Raw genomic sequence first — 27,115 nt, forward strand, 5'->3', positions numbered from 1 at the left:
AATAAGGTACTGGGAGGCGTTTCAAACTGCTGGGCATATCTAGATGACATTGTGGTGTATTCTAATGATTGGGCTAGCCACGTGACAAGTTTGAGGGAAGTGTTTAAGCGCCTGTCAACTGCATCCCTAACACTCAATCTTGCTAAGTGTGAGTTTGGAAAAGGTAGTGTTCTCTATCTTGGTTAGCAGGGAAGGTGTGTCCTGTGGACGCAAAGATTACAGACATTGCAGCATTTCCCATTCCAACAACCAGGAGAGAGCTACGTCATTTCCTAGGGATGACTGGATACTATCGCCGGTTCTGCAGGAACTTTTCGTCTGTAGCAGCACCACTGACTGCTTTAACCAGTCCTTCAAAGCCCTTCAGTTGGTCAAGTGAGTGCCAACATTCTTTTGAAAGCCTTAAGGGTTTGCTGTGTTGCAATCCTGTCCTGTCTGCCCCAGGTTTCTCCTTGCCTTTCAAGCTTGAGGTTGATGCCAGTGGTGTTGGGGCTGGAGCTGTTCTTCTGCAAGAGGATGACCATGGCATTGATCATCCTGTGAGTTACTTTTCCCGCAAGTTTAACACACATCAACTAAAGTATTCCACCATTGAGAAGGAAGCACTTGCACTGTTTTCTCTGCAACAAGTTTACCTTGTGTCAAGTGCTAAGCCCATTAAGGTCTTCACAGATCATAACCCTCTTGTGTTTCTTTCTAGAATGTACAACCATAACCAGCGTCTTATGCGTTGGTCTCTGATCATCCAGGGCTACAGCCTGGAGATCTGCCATAAAAAGGGGTCTGAAAATGTTCTTGCAGATGCACTGTCACGTGCTGTGTAGCTATTTTAGGTTAACTGTATAATGTAGTTTCAAACCTTATGTTTGGACTTGGGGTAAGAGTTGTTTCTTGTTTATCCCTCCTGTCTGCCCCAACCCCCCCCCCCCCCCCCCTTTTCTCTCTTTTGTCTCCAGCTGATAATGGCTTCATGAGGATTCACCTGTGAAGACATGGACAGGCTCCTCATTGGTCCCCTAAACTTGGAGCTTTCCAATCAGGAGTTAGAGCAGGCAATAAGAAGGACCGGCCTGAGAAGCTCAAGTCTCTCTGCTGCACTGAGCCTGCCTGCTGCTGCCTGTGGACTTGTTGAGTAGACTGGCCTTTGTGTTTGTTACAAGGTATGTGGTGGGAGACTGAGGACATTAGGTGAGTTTGGGGTACCCTGTACATTTTCACACGTAGTTGTTGTTTGTTAGAACACACTAGGTTTACTGGTTGGTGCCACCCTTGTTGTTTTGATGAAGCCATTTTGTTAGACTAGGTAGTTCTTTTGTTTTTTTGTTTTTTTTTTGAGGTAGAGAAGAGTTAGGCCTAGTTTTGTTATTTCTTTTGTTTGGCACAACCACCTTGTCCCATCTCCCCCACATTTTTGAAAACCTTGTGTATGTAAATACTGAAAACATGGTGTAAATAAACCCTCTAAGTTTTGCCACTTCTACTCTGACTCCATCAAATTCTTGGTTGTTGTGTTACTGTCTTCCTCTTGCAAGGGTATGTAACACTGTCGTAACTGTTCAAGATAGACTGACCACTAGCTATGAGATTATGAAACAATGGGTTGTGCTACTGTAGAAGCCACAAGTCTGTATGTCAACCTCAGCAATCTTAAAAACATGTTTATTCCAATGTCTTCACTACCCACAATCCTTAAGTGGATGCCTCTGAGTGGAGGATCTTGTTATGGAAAGATTTACCGCACCTATGAATGCACTAGGGTAGCTAAAATTAGCCAAGATGAATCTTACTGATGTCAATATGGGTGCACAGACACACACACAACACAAACAAGATATTACAAAACTGTTATTAACAGTATAACTACCTTCACATTGTAACACAATGACCAGTCTGCAGTGTCCTTCACACATTTCATGCTACATCACACCATTATTGCACTCACTCACAAATGAACATCACTCACATTGCAGTGCAAACTGAATGGTTGAGTTCACTGTTCACCAAATAAATGAGTGTGTTCAATGAAAGCTGCTCTTTTACCCCATTCATGCACAAAACTGATGCTCAATACTGAACAAAATCCTTAAAAGTATAAATAACTGGAATTATTTATGTGAATTAAAACCGTATGTTAGGAAGACAGAGTGATTTCTGAGGATAACATATTATTATACTGTTTCTGAATTGACCCTTTAAATAAGCCCTCCAGAGTTACCGTTGCTATTGCCTGCCAAACTTCTCGCACTGCATTTATGCAGTTTATGGTGACAACAGTGGCAGATTTAACATCGAACCTGGGAGAAATTGTTGAAACACGAAGTCTTTGATTCTTTGAGAAGTAAACAAAAGCAGCTTCTCATTTCTAGCTGATGGTGGATTTTGTGGGCTAAAATAACTCAAGCAGATTTTATAAGTGTAGTTGGCTGATGTGAGCTACTGCTAACTCCTTGAGTCAGCTGAGATGTCTCCAGCTGATGTTTTAATGTTTCCATCTGACATGTTATAAAATAATAATAAAAAAGGGCCCGTTACTGTTATTGTTATATTACTACAATGTGGAAATTATCTTTAAACATTATCCCCAGGTCCATTCTGCTTCTGCATCAATTTTTGGCTCATGCCAGCCACTTTTTGGTCATTATCTGAATACCTACTTTTATTTGAAAAATTATGACATATTCCTGGACATGTATGTGTTGCAAAACTGTTTCAAGCAACACCACAATGGCTTATTCCAGTGGCATCAGATATGCTGCTGTGCTGCATCTCAGTTGTCTGCATTGTGTTCTGCTCCAAGTCGTCTTTGACAACTGAGAATCCTGCCCTCTTCCTGTTTAGCCTGTGGTGTGAACTCTGTCTTGATTCTCCCTGCCCCATCTAATTATCAAAGTATGAGCTGCAAGTAAACAAATCAACGCACATGGCTGGAAAAAAAAAATATCCTCCTTCACTGTGCATTCTTCATGCCAGTCCTGATAACTATGATGAATGTGGCAGTTAAAACATTAACGCAGCAGAGGGAACGCTTTCATTTGCGATTTTCTGAGTAAGATAATTGACCCCCTCTGCCGTGTAAAGGTCACTGAGAATCAATGAATGTATGAAATATTAATCAGAGTTCTCCATTTCTTTAAAAGAGGATGAAATGACCTTTATGCAACATCAAATTGATTATCACACAGTGTTTGGAAGTGCTTCTTGTACGAGATTTTAATCCCTAAGGCCTCAGCCGGATGTGTGCCCGCATGTATTGTGCAGAACAACAATGGTTAAAAGGAAGATTGGAGTGGTGGGGGTGGGGGTCAGATGGGGGTTTGTGAATTGTCTCTTCAGCTCGTTTGTCAAGGATAAGTGAACACCCCAATCTAATATTGTTATTAAGTGCAGCATGCTCAGTGCAGGCTCGTCCACAAGTGCAGCAATTTGAGACTTTAAGAGGGAGAGCAAGGCGGATAGGTGGGTGGAGGATGGGGGGAAGGGAAACACTTCATTAAGATCAAATTAACAACATCAACTCAAAGTTGTTTTGTTGCTCAGACAAAGAGGAAGTCATTTCTGCATCTTCCCCGTTGTAGAATGTCTCCACAACAATCATATTGTCTGATAAAAAATCTGCAAACCTGCCAGTGGGCTGAGATGGTCTCAGCAGTAAAAATGAACATGCTTCAAATGTCAGTGTCTGCAGGGATGGTCTAGGTGTATAAAAGAGGAGTGAGAGTGGATTCTTTCTGTCAGCGCTGTAGATTAAGAATGCAGTCAAGCGAAGGGCACAGAGGGGAAGTCTGCTACAGTGATTGACACATGTGACCTAAGTGAAATTGATAGAAGTCCTGGATCCAGCACTGCACTGCTTTAAATCCTTGACCTTTCTATCGTTTGTACTGTATATCCTGTGAAATGGGTTGGTACTGCGTTCAGAGGGCTGGGAAAATACATGTTTATGTATTAGTATGTAGCTCAGGCAGAGCTGCAGTGGTGTGCTGAATGAGTCAAAATAACACTGAGTCCGATTTCATCTTTTTTCATCACATTGTAATTTACCAAAATTTATAATGGAACAGTGGTCTGATGTGATCTGACAACTTAGGTTACGGTCATTTATTATTGTTTACAACAACCAATCCAACCATTGCTTTCCCATGTAGCCTATAATTAAATTCCTATAATTAAACTCCCATAGGCCAATACCACTCTGAGTTACCAGTTACATCCTCCGTTTACATACATACAGGAGGCAGAATGTGAGAAATATCTTTCTCTTCTTACTAGGAATGTGCGCAATTTATTAACATGATTAAAAATCACCACCCTCACTAGTCAGCACCAGATATACTAGTCGGTTAAACTCTTCAGCAATATTTTACTCATGCACAATGCCAGTTAACAGTTGCCTTTAAGGTGTTATGCAGCTGCCTGCCACTCGTCGGGGATGTGGCCCCATCAGACGGCAGCCCCTCTCACCCAGCACATGTGCCCCCATGACCCACCCAACCTCGGATGTTTTACCAGCAAAGACGGACAGATGACAGCTTGTAAAACCAGTGTGGTTTGGCAGTGTTTGGTTATTGAAAATGGAAATAAGGTTGAATGTAGTCTATGATATAATATTATTACGCAAATTAACCTGCAGAGTAGAGCAGCTGTTGCTGCTAACACTGCTAATGTTAAGGGGCCTTCACATGACAAGAAATTTGCTCTTCGCTCACCGCCAGGTAGGGCGCAGAGGCGCCGAGCGAACGCGGAGGAGCTCAGGTATACGTCATCAACAAGTGCGAGCTATTCACCGTTGCTAGGCAACACCAAACGGTACTTGTCACTGCGGAAAAGAAAAAGGACGAGGAGGAAAAAGCAGACTCCTCTTCTGCAAAAACAAACCACAGTTCTATGTAACAACATGATAGGATTTACTATTCCTGAGCTAAAGGACAGTTTTATATAGCTACGAAGCACTGATCCTGTCACTGTCTGCCTGGAATACTGAATGTACACAAACAGCTAAACTAACATTAGCATTGTATTTAGTTCGTAAACTCTGCCTAATCATAAACCTGGTAGCCTGATCTGACTACATTTCACCAAACAATACTCTTCCTGCTGAGATCGTGGTATGATTTTAATGTGGTGTTATACAGTTCGGGGAACATGGAAACACAGAGAATGAGTTTTTTTTTCTTCCATTTTCTCTCCCTCCTCTGTTTGTATGTGTCGCTTCTGGCTACGTCACATAGAGCTGTTATCTCATTGGTTGTGCTTTGAAAGGTCAGCGGCAAACCTGGTCAAAATTCAAATAATTTGAACTTTGGTTGCAGCGGTGAGCGGTAGATCCGAGCAGTGCGCCATGCCGAGGACAGTAGTGTCGCTAGGTCGGGTGACACTGCTCTCTCCATAGGAAAACAATGGGACAACCAGCGCAAAGCGTTTTTACCGCTGATCACGTGTAGGGGCCTTTAGCCAGCCCACCCAGGCTTTCTTCTTCAGACTCTGTGGACGCTCACATAAAAAGGGGCATTTGTTGCGTTATTTGACTTCTCTTCTGCACAAAGTAAAGTGATTATTAGCAGCCCACTTCAGTCAAAATGATCAAGTTATAATTAAGAGCTATGGAAAATACACAAAATATATTACAGCAAAAAGCAACCACGTTGGTGCAAATACAGCGGGAGAAGAAGAATGCTGTTAGAAAATTATTGATCTACTGAATGTGATCTTAATGCTGCTGTTTATTTCTAACATGACAACTGAACATTAAACAGTTAAAGTTCATACACATGCTGTCAGTCTGACTGTCCCATGATGACAGAGATGTGGAGATCACTTAAATTTTTCACCAAAAATCAAAGTAAAATGAACGTGACTGAATGAAGATTTTCTGTGGTAAATAGACTGATGAACTTTCTAATCAGTGTTCTGAGCTACAATATCAGTGATGGAACATGGACTATTAACTAAAAAGTTAATAGTAGCAGTATTTGAGGTGGTATGTAGTTGTTTCATTGTTATTTTAGTGTGTCATTGATGCACTGTGTAAATTTAAAGTGTTAATATGATCTGAAGCAAGCGAGGAAAAAAATGACTCTGCATCACCAAACAGAGGTTCCCATGGTAACACAATACATACAGTTTGTGCTGCTGTTACATTGTCTTACATTTTTGCATTATACGGCTTCAGTCCGTGATATTACAAAGATATATTTCAGCAACTTTTCATTTTTAACGTCTTCCCTCAGTTTACAATACAGTTTACTATATCACTCATAAACAACCTCGTTAGGAAAATAATTAGTTAAAGAGCTGCACTAACGCATTAATCCTGCTTTGTAGTACAGCCCTCAGGTAAACAGTGTTGTTTACCATCAGACTCTGGGTCTCCTGTACGGTCTGAACAGTTGAATCATTTAGTGAGTTGTTGTCATGTTTTGTAGGTTAATGTGCAATGTTGGTATTACATGGTGCAAAGTGACACACGTTTCACCAGCATTTAAAATACAATCTAGTGATTGTAGACTGTAGAAATTAACAGCTTCAAACGGCTCTTAATAAACATAGTTTTTCAGACAGGTTTAACTTTATCACTTATAAGATTGTGCTCAATTTTAACTGCTGTCCAAGTTGTCTTACTTTTAGACTAGGCAACTAGTCAAAATTTAAATTTTTATTTAATCAACAATGAAATTAGTCACCCGGAACATCCCTCCTTTTTACAAAAAACAACATCTCAATAACGGTAAATAAATAAAAAATATTATTATTGAAAATAACTATACATTCTATTTTTTCAGTCTCTTGTACTAATTGTGAATTTCAGAATCTGTAATAGTTCCGTTAGAAATATCATAAATACCACCCTCCCTGTGCACAAAAAGGGATAAAGTCCTGTCTGTAATATAAACCTGTTCCAAAAACAGGCCTGCTCCTCTCTGAAGTTGAGATAAATAACTTTCAGAATTTTACTGTGGCTGTTGATACTGAGTCTGAGACAAATTTTCTTAATATTTTTAGAACTGCAAAATTAGATAGCTACTGAAGCTAGCATCACAGCTCTCTTTTAATAACATACTAGATAGATACAGAATAATATGTAGAGAACAAGCTCAAAAAGAAAAAAATATTACTGAGGAATCTGGATGGGCCTCTGAGGAGGAGGGAGCACAGACAAATGAAGTGGTCCTGCTGATCGAGTGGCATCAGATTAGAAAACAGCTCTTTGTGTGCTCAACACATTCTCACTCCCAGCTAGTCAAATACAACAGCTTGGTCAGATGCCTTCCTCTATAAACAGTGGGTTCCCTTCTACTGTGAGTTTGGCACATACAGGACTCTGCAGCCAAGTTAGCTATGGAACATCCAGACAGACTTTCAAAATAATGGCACAAAAACTATTTGGTTAGGTTAAGGAAAATATCACATTACTTATTTAACTACATACAGTGCCTTGCAAAAGTATTTACCCCCCTTGGATTTTTACATACTTTGTTACATTACAACCTGTAATGTAAATGTTTTTTAATCTGAATTTTATGCAATGGATCTGCATAAAATAGTCTAAGTTGGTGAAGTGAAATGATATATATATATATTTTATTTATTTATTTATTTTTTTAAATGAAAAACTGAAAATTGGCATGTGCATAGGTATTCACCCCCCTTGCTATGAAGCCCCTAAAAAGTTCTGGTGCAACCAATTTCCTTCAGATGTCATAATTAGTGAAATAAAGTCCACCTGTGTGCAATCTAAGTGTCACATGATCTGTCAGTATATATGCACCTTTTCTGAAAGGCCCCAGAGGAAGAGGCACCACTAAAAAAAACACCATGAAGACAAAAGAGCTCTCCAAACAAGTCAGGGACAAAGTTGTTGAGAAGTACAAGTCAGGATGGGTTTATAAAAAGATTTCAATCAATCTTTGTTGATCCCCGGAGCATCAAATGGAAAGAACATGGTACCACAACAAACCTGCCAAGAGAGGGCTGGCCACCAAAACCCATGGACTGGGCAAGGAGGGCATTAGCCAGAGAGGCAACACAGAGACCAAAGGTAACCCTAAAAGAGCTACAGAGTTCCACAGCAGAGACTTGAGTATCTGTCCATAGGACCACAATAAGCCGTACACTCCACAGAGCTGGGCTTTATGGAAGAGTGGCCAGAAAAAAGCCATTACTTAAAGATAAAAATAAGAAAGAATGTTTTGAGTTTGCCAAAAGGCATGTGGGAGACTCCCCAAATGTATGGAGGAAGGTGCTCTCGTCAGATCACACTAAAATTGGCCACCAAGGAAAACGGTATGTCTGGTGCAAACCCAACACATCTTATCATCCCAAGAACACCATCCCCACAGTGACACATGGTGGTGGCAGCATCATGCTGTGGGAATGTTTTTCAGCAGCAGGGACTGGGAGACTGGTCAAAATTGAGGGAAAGATGGATGGTGTTAAATACAGGGACATTCTTGAGCAAAACCAGTTTCAGTCTGTCAGTGATTTGAGAGGGACGGAGGTTCACCTTCCAGCAGGAAGAGCAAGAAGCTGAAAAGTGTGTGTATCTTCAGAAATTGATGATCACAAAAAAAAGAAAGAAAAATCCTCCTTGAAGTTACAAACAGGTATGAGGTCTCCTGTATGTTTAATCTTGGGGTTAAGGCAAACATTAGGTTAATAAACAACTTTTTTCTGTCTTTATGCTACATCAACAGCCCAGTGCATTGCTTTTAGCTGGGAACAGATCCTCTCCGTGTCTGTATGAGTTGCAGTCGGTGGTGACATTTCTTCTTTGGGTTGGGGTGGGGTCCCTGATTCAGAGGTAGACCAGAGAGGTCAAATTATTGTTTTTCAGTTGACTTTTATTGGACGTATGTTGATGGTGTGCAGTTACCCAGAGGAATTCTGTTGCAGCTCAGTTTTGATCCTGGCACTGAACCAATTTCAGAAACTGTGGTCCTCATTAGTCGTTTGGTCACAAAAACATGGGAAGGTTTCAAAACTACTGAGTTTACCCTTTAAACTGATTCAAATTCAAATTTCTGACCTGATGAAAAGAACAAAGGTAGGTGAATCACTAGCATGGCTAAAACAACACAGTGTTCATCCATACATATCATTGGTGATTAGTAAATACAATGTGTCAAAATACAGTCAACCCTAAACCAATTAGACTAAAAAGCCAAACAGCTTAAACAGTTTAAACTGTACCAAACCGGTTAGGGGTGAAAACGACCTTTAAGATATTGTATCTATTCCATTTTGTGTTTAGTGCACAGGTGCACTGGATATCTGTAAATTCTTTCCCCAAACATTCATTTCCAAGCAAATCACACAAGGAGCTGCAAACAGGGGAAATAAAAGAGATAATGTGATGCATGGTGTTGTCTGGGGCTCACTGAGGAAATGGCTGCGAGTCACTGAAAACATGTTTGTGATCAGCGCTGGTCCCCCTGCTAAGAGGGGGGAGGGCTGCTGAAGACAGAGGAGAGTGGAAGAGAGGGAATATAGCCTTAATACCATTAGCTTTCTGTCTGAATGAAAATCAAGATTTTCTCTTCATTGCAGCCAAGTCTTGAGGGAAAAGCGGATGTTAGCATTTTCAGCTGGACATTGACCCCCACATGCCCACCTCATTTCTCCCTCTGTTATACTGCAGCGACAGTATCTTGCAGGCAGTTGGGGCTCTGAAGCATGGATGAATCATAGCTGACAAAATGAATGCTTCAAACAGGCCTTGTTTGGTAGAGTCTCTAATCACAAACTGTTTTCTACACACACACACACACACACACACACACACACACACACACGCAGGCAGAAGAGGTAATAGTTAGTTTTTTTAACCTCTGCTGGGTAATTTGAGTGTGGATCAGGAATCATTAAGGGGAAATTGACAGAGGCTTAGCTGGGAGAAAAAAAGGAGAAGAAGAAATGAGGAGCAGTGATGCAAGAACACAGAAACACATGACTGATGAGTTTTGTTGGATGTGAGGGCAATCACTGGGACAACACTGGCTGTTCACAGTATTAAAGGCTAATTACAGCTTGTTTGAACACAGACCATTTATATCTACTTTTCTCATTTTGATAACCTGAGAAAACATGTTTTCATGTTTTTTGTTAGCATGCCTCCCTTTACACAAGCTTATATGGCTGTTAGAGCTGAAACCAGAAAACGAGACCAACACCAGAGGTCTGTTTTTAAATCTCCTAACTGAACCAGAGGTGTCAAATGGCACCCTGTTCTCACTCCTAATGCACCAAATACAGCAGCTTGGTCAATGCTCAGATGCTTCAGTTATTATGCTATAGGTATCCCTCTACCATCATTTCTGGAAGCATCCTTCTAGCATTATGATTTGATGTGTCATCAAAGCCAGGTGATGTATTATAAACAATGAGAATCCAAAAAACCTCAGCATTATAAGTATATTTAAAGCTGCAAGCAGCATTGAACGGTCCCTCGCACCCATGGGGATGTGCACCCACAATGAGCCCATCACCTAGACCTATCAACAAGGCTCTGAACTGTCATGTGTTTTGGACACTGCAGAAGGAGTTTGATGCCACTTCCTGTTTCCATTAAGTGGCACTATAGAACAGCCACTAATTATATGTTATATGTCACACAAGGCTTGTTTCCTGTTATCAGTAGGTGGCGCAGTATAACTCCTGATTGGGATGTGAATGTGATCATGAAGGGTCTCTTATCAGACATATGAATAGGTTGATTGGATCATTCATACTCAAATTATAGTAACTTCCTGTTTCATGGCGAGACATCAAAACTTGACACCATGCCACGCCTTTCAACTATAGCCAAATATTTTAATAAGTTTTGATCACAAATTAGTCTAGATTTCACACACGAATTTTGAGGACAATCTGATCAATTTTCAAGGAAGAGCTTGTCAAAATATAATGCATGGAAAGTGCCAAAATAACCACAAAATTTAAAAATGGTCCTGTTGGGTTTAGGGAGCGCAATGGAGTCATTTTGCAACTGTGACTAAACATTGTTTTGTAGATGTACAGTATTTAGGCCAGATATCTTCTCAAACATGTTACATTTGGGATTCAAATATGAAATGTTAAGTTACAATAACTTTCTGTTTCATGGTTGAAACATCACAACTTGATGTCATGCCACAGTGACGTCCTTCAATGATAGCTAAAACTTTTAATGCCTTTTAACAGAGGAATACAGTGACTGATAGAGAGCTGAACATTATGTCACAGTGAAGTTGACCTTTGACCTGCTGGATAAAGATAAATAAAAAACCTGCAGCAAGTTGGACACCCACCCCTCGACAGCCATGCAGAAGGTGCCCTTGAGCTACTTGTTTGGCTCCTTGATTGGCTCCTTCCAACATGGCTGCCAGGCTCAGCTCTTTACTCCAGAATCTTTCAGACCTCTTTCACAGCAGCTGATACAAGTTAGATTCCATCCCACACAGCACGCATACATCTTGCCGACATCGGCACGATGAATAAAGTTGCATTGCCAAGATATCATATGGAGAACGTTTGCTCATTGGGAAGACGTCGCAGAGACGTCGGCATTTGGTCAAAAATGCTCTCCAGACAATGTTTGGACGATGTATCAAAGCTGCACAGCGTAGCCTCTCTACAGCTTCAATGACCTTTATTTATTCAGGTTGAATCATTCTATCAGCAAATATCTTACTATGGTCCAAATTAGCACGTGTTTACTTATGTGATAGGAATATGGCAATATGACAATAAAAACAATATGCTTGATCATCAAAATAGCTAATAGCTAATTTTGTGTGTGAATAAAATAAAGAGACATGAACAATTCAAGTTAGTGATCACACATTTATTTCGGACTGCATAGTCAAAACAACAGAAAAGAAAAAACAAGACAGAAAGCCTGCAAGGTGGAGAAAAAGACAAAACACATGAGCCCATGTTGTCCAGTTAACTTATACTATAAAATACTATACCCAAACTTCACAAATAGACACACCAAGTAAGGAAAACGTTGCTGTGCCTTTATTCCCGACCGCTGTCTGACCATAGTTGATAAGAGACCTTTTTAACACCTTTAGCTATTAAACGTGTTAAAAAGCACCACAATAAGACCTCCAAATAACCCATGCTTAATACAGTATCACAGGCAACACTGTATGAAGCACCAGCAGAAAGCATGACTTGAAAATATGAACCACAAAAACAACTGGAGTCTCTTGTATTTTCCAGAGATGCTGCACTAAACTCAGACACACCTACGTGAAGTGGATATTAACTTCACTTACAGTACAAACACACCAACAACAGCCCATAACCATACCGAACTATGAGAAAACATTACACCAAGCCATATTTACAAATACAGCTTCCCTTCGTTAGTTGCCAGTTAACCGCTAAAGTTAGTTCCACAGCCATAAAAACACCAAAGCCCACCAGCTACTAGCTAACAGCTAACGCTAACTAACGTTACCTGACCCTTTCCCAAATTCAACACCGATTTGTTGTCCAGATGGAGACTGTTCAAGTGCTGGAAAGACTTATGGCTACCTAGCAAAGGCTAAATTAAGTTAGAGCTAGATAGTTGATACATTTGCTGGTCAGTTCTAAGCAACTAACGTTTGCTAAGCTAGCTAGCTAGCCTGTTAGGAGTCGACATCTGGGCTCTTCACCTGTGCTAGCATACCCAGTCAGGGCTTAACAACTTATGTTGCTAAATCCCGATTTATCTTGCTAACCCTATATGTCAAATTTATAAAACAGTTATTTTTTATATATTTACTTTAAGTGAGCTTACCTGAAGACTAGTCCTGGCTGACATGAAGCAGCCTCTCCGTCTCCAAAGCCTGCTCTCAGTTCCTTTGCCACCAATTGGATAACATGCAATGTATCGATCCACAGCCGACCTATCGCTGACTTTGAAATGGCACGCATAATCCCGCCCTCTTGCAAACCATGTCCCTGCTATGGGCCGATGCTTCTCCGATTCATTTACAGACGTCAGGAGTAGAATGCCGACGCACGATCTGAGGCCGACGTCAGCGAGACGTATGCGTGCTATCTGGGCACGCATTCAAAGGAAAGTAGGAGAAACAAGAGAAATCAGTAGAAAGGAGGACATTTGGTCTCACTGGTTTCAACAGGACATTAATGTATAAGCTGCTACAGGTGATGTGGACATTGTGGACTACAGGAAATAGTGGAACATTTTATATTTCCCAACATAAACATGAAACACTTCAAAACTACACTTCAAATAAACTAAATGACAGTAGACATTAGAGTATGATGAAGTCTGTCTTGTACAGACTGGACAAAAACTTTATATACTCACATGAGTTCAGGCCAGAGAACCAATAACATTTGGGAAAGTTACAAAATTAAAAGACGGTGTCCTCCATTTGTCACTTCTAACATTAACACTCATAAACATTTCATACAATTCATTAATTAAGAAATATTGAAGATACCTGTGGGTCCATAAACAGCCTCTTTCATGGAGAAGCTGTCTCTGTGGCCGAGGAGGGAACAAAACTGTTGTGGAGGCAGCAGTGAACATATGTAGTGACCAGGTCAAACCAAATAACACACAAGGGGAAAACAAGATGGACACTAACTACAGCTAATACAAGGCAAAAACTAACTAAAGCCCAGCCCCCACCCCCTGACTTAGCAGCACATGGTTTGGTCTGATGAGCTGGCTTTCAGATTTAAGAAGCCCTACCCCACAGATGCATCTTTTGCTAAACCAGGAAGTGAACCGCCCCCAACAACCACAGTAAGTCAAAGACAAGGTAACACAATATAACAGAAAAGAGCTTGTTTAACCCCACAGTGTGTGTGCACTCCATTTAAACAGAGTGATAATGTATTCACTCCATTTAAACAGAGTGAGGATACAAGCAAAGTAACAAGATTCATGTCAAACAAACTGTCATGAACTGTTTGAGTGTGTGAGACTGCAGATGAAATGAACCTGCACAGGTGAGTATAAGTGGCTGTTAGCATGTGTGGCTGTTAGCGTGACTGTTAAGGCCTCTACACATGATTAGCAGTAAAAACGCTTTGCGCTGGCTGTCCCATTATTTTCCTATGGAGAGAGCGGTGTCACCTGACCAAGTGGCACCACTACCCTCAGCATGGCGCACCGCTCTGATCTGCCACTCACCACTGTGCCCAAAGTTCAAATTATTTGAACTTTGATCTTGTTTGCCGCTGACCTTTCAAAGCACAACCAATGAGATAACAGCTCTATGTGACATAGTCAGAAGCAACACATACAAACAGAGGAGGGAGAGAAAATGGAAGAAAAAAAACTCATTCTCTGTGTTTCCGAGTTCCCAGAACTGTTTAACATCACATTAAAATCATATCACGATCTCAGCAGGAAGAGTATTGGTTGGCGAAATGTCAGTAGTCAGATCGGGCTACCAGGCTTGTGATTAGGCAGAGTTTACGAAGTACCGTTAAGCTAAATACAATGCTAATGTTAGTTTAGCTATTTGTGTACGTTAGCTACTCCAGGCAGACACAGTGACAGGATCAGTGCTTCGTAGCTATGTAAACTGTCATTTAGGTCAGGAATAGTAAATCCTATCATGTTGTTACATAGAACTGTGGTTTGTTTTTGCAGAAGAGGAGTGTGCTTTTTCCTCCTCATCCTTTTTCTTTCTGGAGTGACAAGTAACGTTTGGTGTTGCCTAGCAACAGTGAATAGCTCGCACTTGTTGATGACGTATACCTGAGCTCCACTGCGTCCACTTGGCGCCTCTTCGTCCTACCTGGCGGTGAGCGAAGAGCAAATTTCTTGTCATGTGAAGGCCCCTTTAGAATGTGAGGCTGTTAGCATATGTGGCTATGGTCATTGAACATTTAACACTCTTTTTAAAAACACCACTCATACAGAGCAACAAATATTCTCTTCATCTCCAACCATGTACAGAAATGAACCAAAATTGGTAAGACTACTGGTGTTAAAATGTTTTAAAAGAACATTCATCACCAAATTATTTTTTTTCTTCTCATCTGTTTATGTTCAGAGTTTTTAAAATGTCTGTCATCTCTTAAATATAATGGAACTAAATGGTACTTGGCTTAAGGCAAAAAAATAAGTTCAGTGTCTCATGACATCAATGTCTCTTTGTCCAGTTTCATGTAGGAACTGTTTTCTTTCTGCAGTGGTATCTACAGGTTTTTGGAGGGTTACTTTAAAAATGTATTCCAAGTTACTAATTACCTGTTAAAAAAATGTAGTCAGTAACCTAATCCAAGTATCACAGTATTAAAGTAATGCAATTTGATTTCTTTCCATTACTTTTGGATTGCCTCGATATAAAATAAATTGTTTAGCCTGCTGTTTCAAGGGACGAAAGTCATATAATATGTTCAGGCCTGGACTATTATCAACCATGTGACCTGTCAGGGAGATTCAACCAAGCACACTGAAGTTAATACAACTTCCTGAGATTTGGTAGAACACAAAAATTTCCCATGCCGTCATGGCAACACCATTTGGCAATACATATGCTCCGGTATATATAATACAGTAAGTTACTCATATGTAATTTACATATGTACATAAGTTACGTTGTTCAAGTTGCATTACATATATGAATTTACATAACCAACACTTATTTAAATCCAAACCATACATTACAAAGAAATGGACAATATTCATTCATTCATTTTCTGTAATCGCTTATTCCGTAAGGGTCGCGGGCTGCTGGAGCCTATTCCAGCTGACATTGGGTGAGAGGCGGGGTTCACCCTGGACAAGTCGCCAGTTCATCGCACGGCTGACACATAGACAGACAACCACTCACACTCACATTCACACCTATGGGCAATTTAGAGTCACCAATTAACCTAGCATGCATGTCTTTGGACTGTGGGAGGAAGCCGGAGAACCCGGAGAGAACCCACGCAGACACGGGGAGAACATGCAAACTCCGCACAGAGATGCCCTGCCCCAGCCGGGGAGCTGGGGGATCGAACTCAGGGCCATCTTGCTGTGAGGCGGCAGTGCTAACCACTGCCGCCCCGAAATGGACAATATGAGCTTTCTAAAAGTGAGGCCAAAGCACCTCTGTTGCCCTCTGGTGGCAGGCTGCAGTACAGGTCTGATTTCACAGTCTTAATAGGAGGGGCATGGGGTGAACTAAAAATCATGTCAAATAAACTTTTCCCAAAGATGGTTCCTGTCATTTTTGGTGGTTCTTATCACAATGATGTTTATTCAACTTTTCATTTTTCTTTTCACATTGGTTTAATTCATTTTTTGATGATATAAAAACAGGGTTTCAAACAGGGTTTGCCATGATTGACAGCTGATCTCTGGTCACGACAGAGCTGGCAGGGAGTGTAGTCGGGAACTCAAAATCATAGTACAACACTGGTCACTACTGCGCAGGCTCTGGCTCCAAATGACATCACCAGCACAGAATAACCATGCTTTTATCCAAGATAGTTTTGCTACAGTTGTGTACTTTGGAAAGTGTTTGGGAATTTTAGGGTTCACACTAAGGCCTTGAGGATATTGGAAGGTCTGCACTAAACTTCCTCTAAACAGATGCAGCTGGGAGCAGAGATTGCTAGGCTATGTTCTCAGACCTTGTTAATTCATACTTCCCTTGTTTTCCCAAGAGACTAATTTTATATGCTGTAGATATGTTGGGTCTGACCATATTTGGGCATAGATTATTTATGGCATTATCTGTGAAGGCTTATAGACTATTCCTGAAGGACTGACTCTCTAGAACTCAGGGAAGCATCAGGACAAAGCGTGTACTGATTATTCTTTCATTCTCCCTGGCCAAGTTGTTTCAACATTAAGACACAGTGGACTCCTATGTGCTTTCTCCTTCTGATGCATGGGCATGGATCAAAATCTACAACAGGTAGATTGGCAAGTGGAAAAACGCTGTCCATCTTTTATGTATATCAAAGATATTTTCTTTATTTTGAATGTGTACCCAGATGCTGGAAATTTATTGTTATTACTTGACGGCAGAGCCCTGCAGTGTAAAACCTGATGCTAGAGGAGTACCTACAGTTGCATAATATCAATTTTAGGGCCACTGACCAGAGGGAGTGCATTTGGCTGCATTTTGATGCCAAACTGAGTATCTGGAACAGATTGAACATGCAGGTGCACAGTAGAGAAGAGACTGTGCAGCAGTAGCTTTTTTTTAACTTTTAGGTAACTTTTGATACTACATGAAGGAGCTCCAATCCTTCTTTTTCAAACCTTCAGGGGGTAAATCTTGGATACTCAAAACAAAGATGTTGGATAAAGTATATAAATCTTTTTATGGCTTTTAAATGTTCTGACAGAGTGCTGCATGGTAGGATTTGGTGGTTAGGGCTGGAATTTTATGTTTTGCTCATTACTTAAAACCACAGAGTAAAAGTCTGCTAAGAATTAAGATGGAGAGTAACAGCTTTACACAGAATCCCTGAAGTTAATTAAAATCAAATATGCATACCCATATAAAAAAGAAATATAAAAAAGAATGTCCCAATGTCTCCAATAGCAAATGTTTTGGTTTTATGTGTTGTATGTCTTCAAAGAGGTAATTTGTTTCATACTATGGTTTACTCATGGAAGTGGCTATTTTTGCATTTTTATGCAACATTATACAAATTAAACATGAACTAAGTAAACATATGTATATTGTTTATAGGTATAGTGCATGGCTTCTTGTATAATGTACATTTTATGGGGTGGGGTGTCCATGCAGTTGGAACCATTGTCATCTTTCACTGTTCACCATTTCAAATCAGCTGTGTTGCTTGAGTCTGTTGTCTCTTCAGACATCTCCAATTTGATTTCTGGGCTGTAAACTGCAGCTTGACCAGCATGATGGTGGTGAAGTGAGGCTCAGAGGCTCTGTGCAAACAGAACTAAAGACTCTTACATCAGGCAATTGGTTATTTGTATTCCTACTGAAGGGATTGAAGTATTCACTGAAGTGTTTGCTTTATTTTATTAGAAACTGATAGTCACTCCGTTGATATCTGCTCTCCTTACATGAATACAGCATATGTACACAGACACTTCGTCCATGCTGTAGCTTAAAATAATATTGGAGGAATTTAGTTCAGTCGGTTGGTTACCATTCATATTTGACTGGTAACTACCTGATAGTACCTTTATCAGTACTTTACTCTCACTGTAATATAAAAAAATACAATAACAGTTGTAAAAAAAGAGCAAACTTCTCAATTTAAACATTGTAACTTATTTATGTTTATAAATATTATATTTATATTTTGTTATTCATTTAGAGCACTTTACACACAACAAATTCCCCCCCTCCTGTCTCAAACCCATCTCTACAACAGCTTGTCAGTCTGTCACCAGGGCAACACTGCTGTTTGTGTTGTGAACAAAACACATGAAACATCTTCCCTGTTAAGTTGCTGTTGTCATTACAACTGTGCTTGCATACTGTAGTATTTCCCTGTTAGTAGTCTGCAATTCACAAATACTGGTTTCATAGTAAGGTTTCAGACCTGCTAACAAATTTCACACTGTTGCAGCACACAAAATATCATGTTAGAAAGAAGCTTCAGACACCGCTAGTGGCTGAATGTTGGCTAATGCTAGGAAAAAGGCTAAGTCAACCAAGAGAGTTATCATAGTAAACAGTCTAGTTAACACCAAAAACTACATATCCAACAAGCTGTTTATTTACCTGAACAGGAAGATAAAGTTGTTGATACCTTACTTAAAGTTTTGATGTCCACAGGTTAAGTGACACTGTGTAGATGCTGGCTGTGGGCTTGAATTTTGGCTGTGGTTGCTGTGGGGGATTTAGCTTTCAGACCATGATAAATGGTGCACTGTATTTGGTTAAATGTCTTGCCTGCTACCTTTACATTTCACACAACTTATACTGCAGCGAGTGCTGTTTGCACCACGTTTTGAGTTAAACCACACTTGTGACCGCTTTTGGTTTCAGAACCAGAGTTGAATACTTTCCAGAGGGAAATTTGACTTGCTTGAGCAATCTGCTGGTAATGGTCACTTTAATGTCTCTCCCTTGCTGTCTTTTTCTTTTTCGAGACACTATGTATTACTCACCAGATGCACTCCCAGGTATTGAGATTTGGCACACATTGATTTAACTTGAATTGGTACTCAGCAGTACTGATGTAATTTAGTTGGTAGCTATAAAAGTACAGTGTTCAGTACCCAGTCATAGTCACCATAAGCTATCACAAAATTCCCCAAACTGTCTCGGCCTTAGGGTTTTGTTGCTGTTCTCATGCTCAGCTCCCCTGCCTCTGGACTCTTGTTCTGCTCTCCAGATGTTTGTATGATGCTAGAAGCTTATCCAGCAGCAGTGGAACTTTGTGGTGCCAGCTGTCTCTACTGTGCTCCAGCCTCATTGCCAGCTTCCAGAGAGATCCCACCTCCATCTTCACTGCCGGCCTCCTGAGGGGTTCATCCTTTGCCCCTACACTTGTAATTACAAGATGTGTAATCTGCTGGGGTATTCAGTTGAACTTACCAGTCTCGGGTGCAAGGCACTGCAGTGGTGGGTGAAGCACTTCTTTTACCAGGTGGTGATACTACTTGTCCTCAACAGCTGAGGAGTAGAGAGTCTTCAGGAGATGGAACCACAAATGTATGCAGTTGTCGCAGGAAGTCATGCCTCTGTCTGTGTGCTGAGATATATGAAGCTGGAGACCCTCTTCATAGGTTCTCTGTTGATATTTAGTTGGGTGTATCTGCTGTCCCAGGTCATCTATTTCTTGTTGTGGGTGATCAGGCCTAACAGTGTCTTCTGCAACTTTGATGATGGAGGTGGAGATGAAAAATCTTACAATTCTCAAGCCTACGCACCTGTGGTTATGAAACAGTTTTTAAATACACCAACACTATCAGATAGGGATCAGAGTTCATTAGAGGCGGACATTACAAATGATGAAATAACAAAAACAATTAACTCTTTAAAATACGGCAAAGAGCCTGGGATCAAACGGGATATGCAAGGAGTTTATAAAAAGTTCAGCAATATAATAGCTCCATATCTGCAGAGGACGCTTAAGATGGCCTTCGAGAGTGATACACTACCACCGACATTAAATGAAGCCACCATAAGGCTTATTCCAAAGAAAGGGAACGGTTTAGAGCAGGTAGGTTCAAAGTGGCCAGTGTAATTTTTAAACACCAAACAGAAAATCTTGGCTCAAGGCTTGACCAGAAAGCTCAGCCCTCACATGGCTAAACTGATACACCCTGATCAGACAGGGTTTATTCCAAACAGACACTCATTTCATGATTTCAGGGGCCTCTTCAATATCATGTACTCCCTCAGGCAATCTAAGGAAGACTTCATACTGAGTTAAGATGCTAAACAGGCTTTTGATTGTGTAGAATGGTCCTGTCCAAGAAAAACTGAATTTGGAGCAAGATTTATCTCATGGATTAAATTAGTATATAAAAACCCTAGAATGCTAGAATCCTCACTAACCAGACAGTCGCAGATGCATTTAACCTGTACAGGGGTACCAGGCAAGAGTGCGCTCTTGGACCCTTGCTATTTGCACTTGCATTAGAGCCCCTCACATTGACAATTCAAGTAAACGGTGAGATTCGTGGTTATGATACCGAATACACATAAACAAAATATGGCTAAACGCAGACAATATTTTGATGTATATAATGAGGCCACAGATTTCTATGCCTGTTTTTTTTTTTTTTTTTTTTTTTTTTTTAGAGACAACTGAATTATTTAGTTATTTCTCTGGATATCAGACAAACTGGGGGAAAACTGAGTTGATGTCTGTGTGTTGCAGGATGTGGGTGTGGTTGAAGAGATTCCATTGGCTTTGGAAAAATTCACATACTTGAGGTTAGAGAATACAAAGAAGTATAATGCTCTATTTGAAACTAATTTTATGGCTATATTGGACAAGTTTACAAAATAAACTAGAGTTCTGGAAAACAATTACTACACCTCTCTACCTATATGCCTTACTTAAACCTTTTTTAAAAATAGACTCTATGATTCTCCCATTTATCTTACTTATCAGAAAGGGGCATCTGTGTAAAAAGAGTGGTGGGATGGCCCTCCCACATTTTATGCACCGCTATTGAGCAACAAACATTCATTTTTTTCTCCTACTGGCTAGATGAGACAATTGTGCTTACAGGTTGGCTGGACATGGGGCAGGAGGACTGTCTTTCCTACTTGACTGGTGCTCTCCTAATGTCTCCCACTCATCTAAAAAAACATACTACAACTATAATCCAATTATACACTGTTTTATTCAGATGTGGAGACAGTAGCAAAGCAATTTAAACTTAGACATCTGTCTTTACATTGCCACTGGCTGAACATCTGTCATATACTCCTTCAATAATGGATGGAACCTTTGATCAATGGAAGCAATTTGGACTCTATTGTGTTGGGGATCAAGACACTTCGGGGATGTTTGCATCAGTTTGGCAGCTTCAGGAGAAATATGGACCATCAAAAACAGATTTCTTTTGATACTTTCAGATTAGACATTTTGTGAAGACAGTTTTGAGAGTGCAACACATGACAAGCTGGACCAGTGTCTCAGAGACTGTATAACAGAAAGACGTGCAGTTTCATTTATATATAATCTATTGCAAGAACATGGATAAATGAATGTGGACGGTATGAAAAGGGAAAGAATTAGGAATGGAAATAGATAACGACACCTGGGAGAAGGGCGTGAAATATGTTAACAATTGATCCAACAATGCTAGACACTGCTTGATGCAGTTTAAAAATTTACACAGGTTGCATTATTCAAAGGTAAAGCTACATAAAGTTTACCCAGGAATGTCAGTGGTATGAGAAAAATGTAACCAAGCGAATGCAGATTTATTACATAGTTATACACTATGCCCTAGCCTAGAGGAATTTTGGGTTGCAATATTTTCATTTTATTCAAGTGTTTTTAGAGTTCTACAGAACACACAGCACCATCGTCTATCCAATGGCCTCCTGTGTACAAAGAAACTAATTGTTTTGCTCTGGAAGAAGACTTTTAAAGCTTGGATATCACTACTGACTGATAAGAGGATCTGACATATCCTTAGTGACAGACTGGGAGAATTTGAAAGGATTTGGAGACCAATGATTTCATTCATGGAAAGGATGGACAGTTAAGATTGGCTGCACAATGGGAGTGGGTCTGTGCTTTCTTTTACTTTCTTTGTTTATTATTTAATTAAAATTATGTGGCTGCTTTATTTTCTGCTGGTTGTTTGTTTGAAAAATGAGGCAGGATGTCTGTTGTAGTGTCTGTATTACTACTGTACTCTGTCTCAGATGATGGAGGTGGAGCTATTAGTGGCTTTGCAGTTGTGAGTACAGGTGTTATACAACAGGGGGCTCAAAATCCAGCCTTGGGGAGCAGCTGTGCTGAGGGTTAGTGAGCCGGAGGTCAGTCTGCCCACCGAAACCACCTGGGGCTGGCTGGTGAGGAAGCACAGTTTGATGTTCAGTCACAGGGTCCTTATCGTTATGGTCAGGGTGAGGGGGACTATGGTGTTGAATGCTGATCTGTAGTCAATGAAAAGCATTCTCACGCAGTTCCCCCTTTTCACATCCAGGTTAGACAAGGTGGTGTGGAAGAGATTGGAGATGGTGTTTCTGCACCTGTTGGCTCTGTAGGCAAACTGAGTGAATGAGGCTTGAATGAGGTGGGCAGGGATGAGTAGATGAAGTCTTTTACCAGCCTCATAAAGAACTTAATCAACACTGATGTCAGGCTGCCGGGTGACAGTGCTGTTGTTTTTCGGCACAGGGACCATGATGGCCGCTTGATGCTTTGGACCAGTGATGTAAGAGAGGCTAGCTGGTTAGTGCAGTATTTCAGGACATGGCCAGAAATGCTGTTGAGTCCAACTTTCCTGCTTTTTTCCCTCCTTTGGACCATCTACATATCACACTCAGTGACAGAGAATGGGAGTTCCTGCTGATGGACACATTCTTAGTGTCATAGATTTTATCTTTTTGCCCATATGTCAAAGGGAGGAAGTACCCAGGAGTCCAATATGTCTTACACTGAAACTAGTTTCATAGTACTTGGCCAAGAAGATAATCAGTACATGCTCTGTCTTGATGTTCCTTTCAGTTCTGGTGTTTTGGTCCTCTTGGATAGTCTTCACTCACAGATAAAGTCATGATGAACCTTGCCCAAACAAGGTCAGACCCAACACATCTACAGGAAATAGACTTAGCCTATTGGTTTGCAAATCCAAACACACCAATTATGAACACACAAGACCACAGCTTATAGCACATTTGGCTCCATAGCTCAGGGTCAGTGTTATCCAAACCAGATTACAGTTAAATTTTCTCTGTTCAGAGGGACAAGACAAACACCTGTCCAACCGTAGCCACCATAGCAACACTGTCAGGTTGTTGCCTTGTTTATCTGAAAAAAGACAGCTGCCTCTACTTTCTAGAATTAGTTTATTTCATCCTCTTGTGTGGAAATAAGTGTGTTATTTGAATTCAGGCATAACCCGGGTAATGTTTGCATTGTTGTTGTCATGAAGGCACCCCAGGGGTGTTGGTGGTGTTGTCTGTTGATCTGACAACTCTTCTGCTTTTGGACATGTTGGACTCCTCTGTTCTGTCTGTGTGGACATTAAAAAAGAAACACAGACAAGGAAAAAAGGTCACCCTGCATGGCCTCTGGACTCACCCATTACATTTTGCCCCATCTGTCATAGTACTATTTCTAAATCTAAACTGTCTTTCAGTCAATTTACCTCTCATTTTTTTCTTTGGACATCCCGTTGGCAACTCTTCCAGCTGTTACTGATCCTCTGGCCAGAGTGCAATCTTTGCTCTCGTGCCAAAGTCCATATTGCTTCTAAATGGAATGGATAGTACAGCACTGATAGCATCTGTTTCACTGTATTAATCAAATATATGTTCAGCAGATGTAAACACATAAACCTTCTTTGACCTTAGGGTCAATTTTCATTTAAATGCCACACTAAACAGGTTGTAACCTGTGGATGCATTCTGCAGTGTCTCCTCTCCCACTGCAGAACACACAAACACTTCTTTGGAGACTAGTCTGGTGAAATGTACTAAAATGGACATAATGCCTTCACAGCAAAGAGAGCATGCTATGTGCACACAGAAATAAGATGCTGGAGGAGTCATGGCTAGAAACAGGAAGTAGTCTAACACTGAGGCAGACTGGTAGACAATGAGGATGTGGAGGTCAGACCCTTTTAGTGCTTCTGACATTCCTATTTAACCACAAACATAATGTTTCCCCTACTACCACAAGCCTCTAGAATAGTTCCAGAGCTCCTTGTCATAGATTCTCCCAGTGAATAGAACTCAGCTGAAGGAATGAACAACATTCTTCTGAAAGAAATTCCCACATTTGTTGTTTTGATGATGTTGGTGGAGAGAGCCATCTAAAGCGCTGCTTCAAAATCTCCAATAATAGTTGGGCTGAGGTTGAGAAATGTGTGGAAAAATACCTGCAGATTGGATTCAATGTTATTACCAAGGAGTCCAGGCCAGTTTGTTAGACGTTAGAACAGCGTTTCACATAAATGTTGTAGCTGGACCTTTAGAGGGCCTCAAATCAGCCGAAATAAATGAAAACGTGTCTATTTGAGGAACATTGACACCCCAGAAAGCACCATTTCTTTTCAGATACACTCCCTTTCTTAGTAGACGACTGCACCTTGACTTTTTGACTGATAGCACATCAACTTCTGTGGTGTTGTATGAACTGGAAGGATAGAGTTTAAGATTAGCCAGACCCCTATTAGCCCCAGTTCCAACATTATAAAGATAATATTTAAAAAAAAGTTGACAACACAACATACACCACAAAGAATCCAGAGCCAAGTTGACACCATGTTTTGAGCCTGAATCTTCACTGTAGAGCCTTAGCTTGGAGTCACATGCACACTGTTTGAACTTGGTGTATGGTGGCTTGGATTACATCAGACAAGTGGTATGGGGGCACTATATGTTTTTTTTTCCAGGTTTTCTTTTTTTTTTTTTTTATGTTTGTTGGCCACCATTCACTTCCATTGTTTGGGAAATTCTGCAACAACGTTTTCCTGTGAAACTCCAGCAGTGTTTTGTGGACTAACAAAATAAACACACCCCTCGATCAGCACGGGGGTCAGTACATAATGACTAAATTTTAATTTTTTGGGTGAAGTATGCCTTTTAATAAAAGTCAAGTCTGTGTTGGCATATCATCAGGTAATGTAGGTTTATGCTTATGGTTCAGAATAACAGTTGGACACCAGACAGGTGAATAAACCATATCCTTACCTGCCACATTAATATTATTGAAATGAATGATGAGGTTAGATGAACCAGATAGCTAAACACAGTTATATTTAAACCAAACCAAGCAAGAAAACTCTTTCAAAAAAATTAACAGAAGTCCAAGGAGGGAGGGAGAGAAATGATTAGAGGCAGGAGAATAGAGGAGGCCTGGAGAGTTATAAGATAGGAGACTTCAGACTTAACCTTCGTAGACGCCAACACGACAGACAAGGAACTGACGCTTTGCTAAGCCCCTCCTGCAAACAGAAACTGTTCAGTCATAGATTAGCAAACATAACAATTGCACCGCAGGCCTATCAAGCTTTACATTTGTCTTCATGGTATGATGTCTTGAGAGGTTTGGAACTTTTGAGTTGTGGGTGCAGGGAATAAAGACAGCCAGGCTTTGCATTCAAACTTAATATCAGTGTATTGAGTCTTCTCATAACAGGACAGCTTATTTTCAGAAGATAAACAAAACTAAAGGACTGCTCCTCTCTGTTTGCCTCAGAGCAGTCAGTCTTTCATACACACTGCTCACTGCAGTCTTTGCACCCTCACTGGGGTAATCAGTTCATCTGGTTCAGCTGGGCGGCAACCTTTGTCCTGACTGCCCCCTGACTATGGGTTTTGTAGTCCTTCAGTGGATTCCATGATGGGCTGTAGTCTTTGCTGCAGCCATCAGGAGGGGATATATCTCCTCTCCATGACACAATCTCTCATGACATCACAATGGTGAAGCAGTGTCCTCTGCAAACAGTGATACTCAGTGTTTGATTAGTGTCTTTCAAAAACTCAGAGCACAAGAGCAAATAGGTGCATTCGAGATGATCCAGGCCTGCGCAGAATCTATCAGCGGCGGTCGGCGCACAATGCATGCCAGTTAGATTTGTGTCCGACTTGATCCCGACTTGCTCTGACGTCATGCACACGTAGGCAACGATAACCTCACGAGATCGAGGCGGTCGCAGTTTGTAGAGCCAGGTGCCGCAGCTGCTCTCCACCGACTGCAAACGCCTGGCTGTCACCTGATTGACAAGCTGACAGGCTCTGATTGGCTCTTAATTTTGACAACAAACACCACGTGTTGTATAAAATACTAATTTTCTGTGTAACTGTAATATTTAATGCTGGACATATCAGTCTTCTGTTGTGCAATGAAGTTTTAATCTGTCAGCAAGCAGATATTTTGTGTCTGATAATAATAAAGGTTATATATATATGACTTATCAAAAAGACAGTTTAGTGCTTTACAAGGCAGATAAAAGAACAGATGTTACATGCGTCAAAAGGAGGATCTCTTCTATTTTAACTTCAATCAACGATTTCTTCAGCTATGACCATGATCTGCAGACTACAGGTAACCTACAGGTGATCTAACAGGATGTTCGTGTCTCTTCCTCTACTCTCTCGTAAGTCTGTTGAAAACTGTCCGACTTGACTGCAGCTTTTTGTCTCCACCTCCTACTGTGGCCGCCTGATCTCGTCTACTCTCCAGGTGAGGCACAGTTCATCTTGAACATACCTAACGTATGGGAAATGGATTAAACTGTCTTTTTCTGCTCTTGCATAAACTGCAAGTGTTAGCATGTCCAGCTAACAAACACTGACTTACTAGCTACAGTAACATTACTTCCAGCCACACTTGTGTTAGATACCACTGCATTTGCCAAACTCATGGCTTATTCTCAAAGGTAATGTTGTGATAAGTACGTGGAGGGTGTGAGGAGGACAATGTATGATCAAAGTGGACTGATGATGATGCGCTGCTTTCAGGCTAGCTCTTTTAGGTCTAAACCAGGTTAGCTTAGCTCTCCTCCCAGCTGTCTTCCTTACAC

Source organism: Lutjanus erythropterus, chromosome 2 (assembly GCF_056507025.1).
Source record: "Lutjanus erythropterus isolate fLutEry1 chromosome 2, fLutEry1.hap2, whole genome shotgun sequence".
NCBI classification, from domain to species: domain Eukaryota; kingdom Metazoa; phylum Chordata; class Actinopteri; order Lutjaniformes; family Lutjanidae; genus Lutjanus; species Lutjanus erythropterus.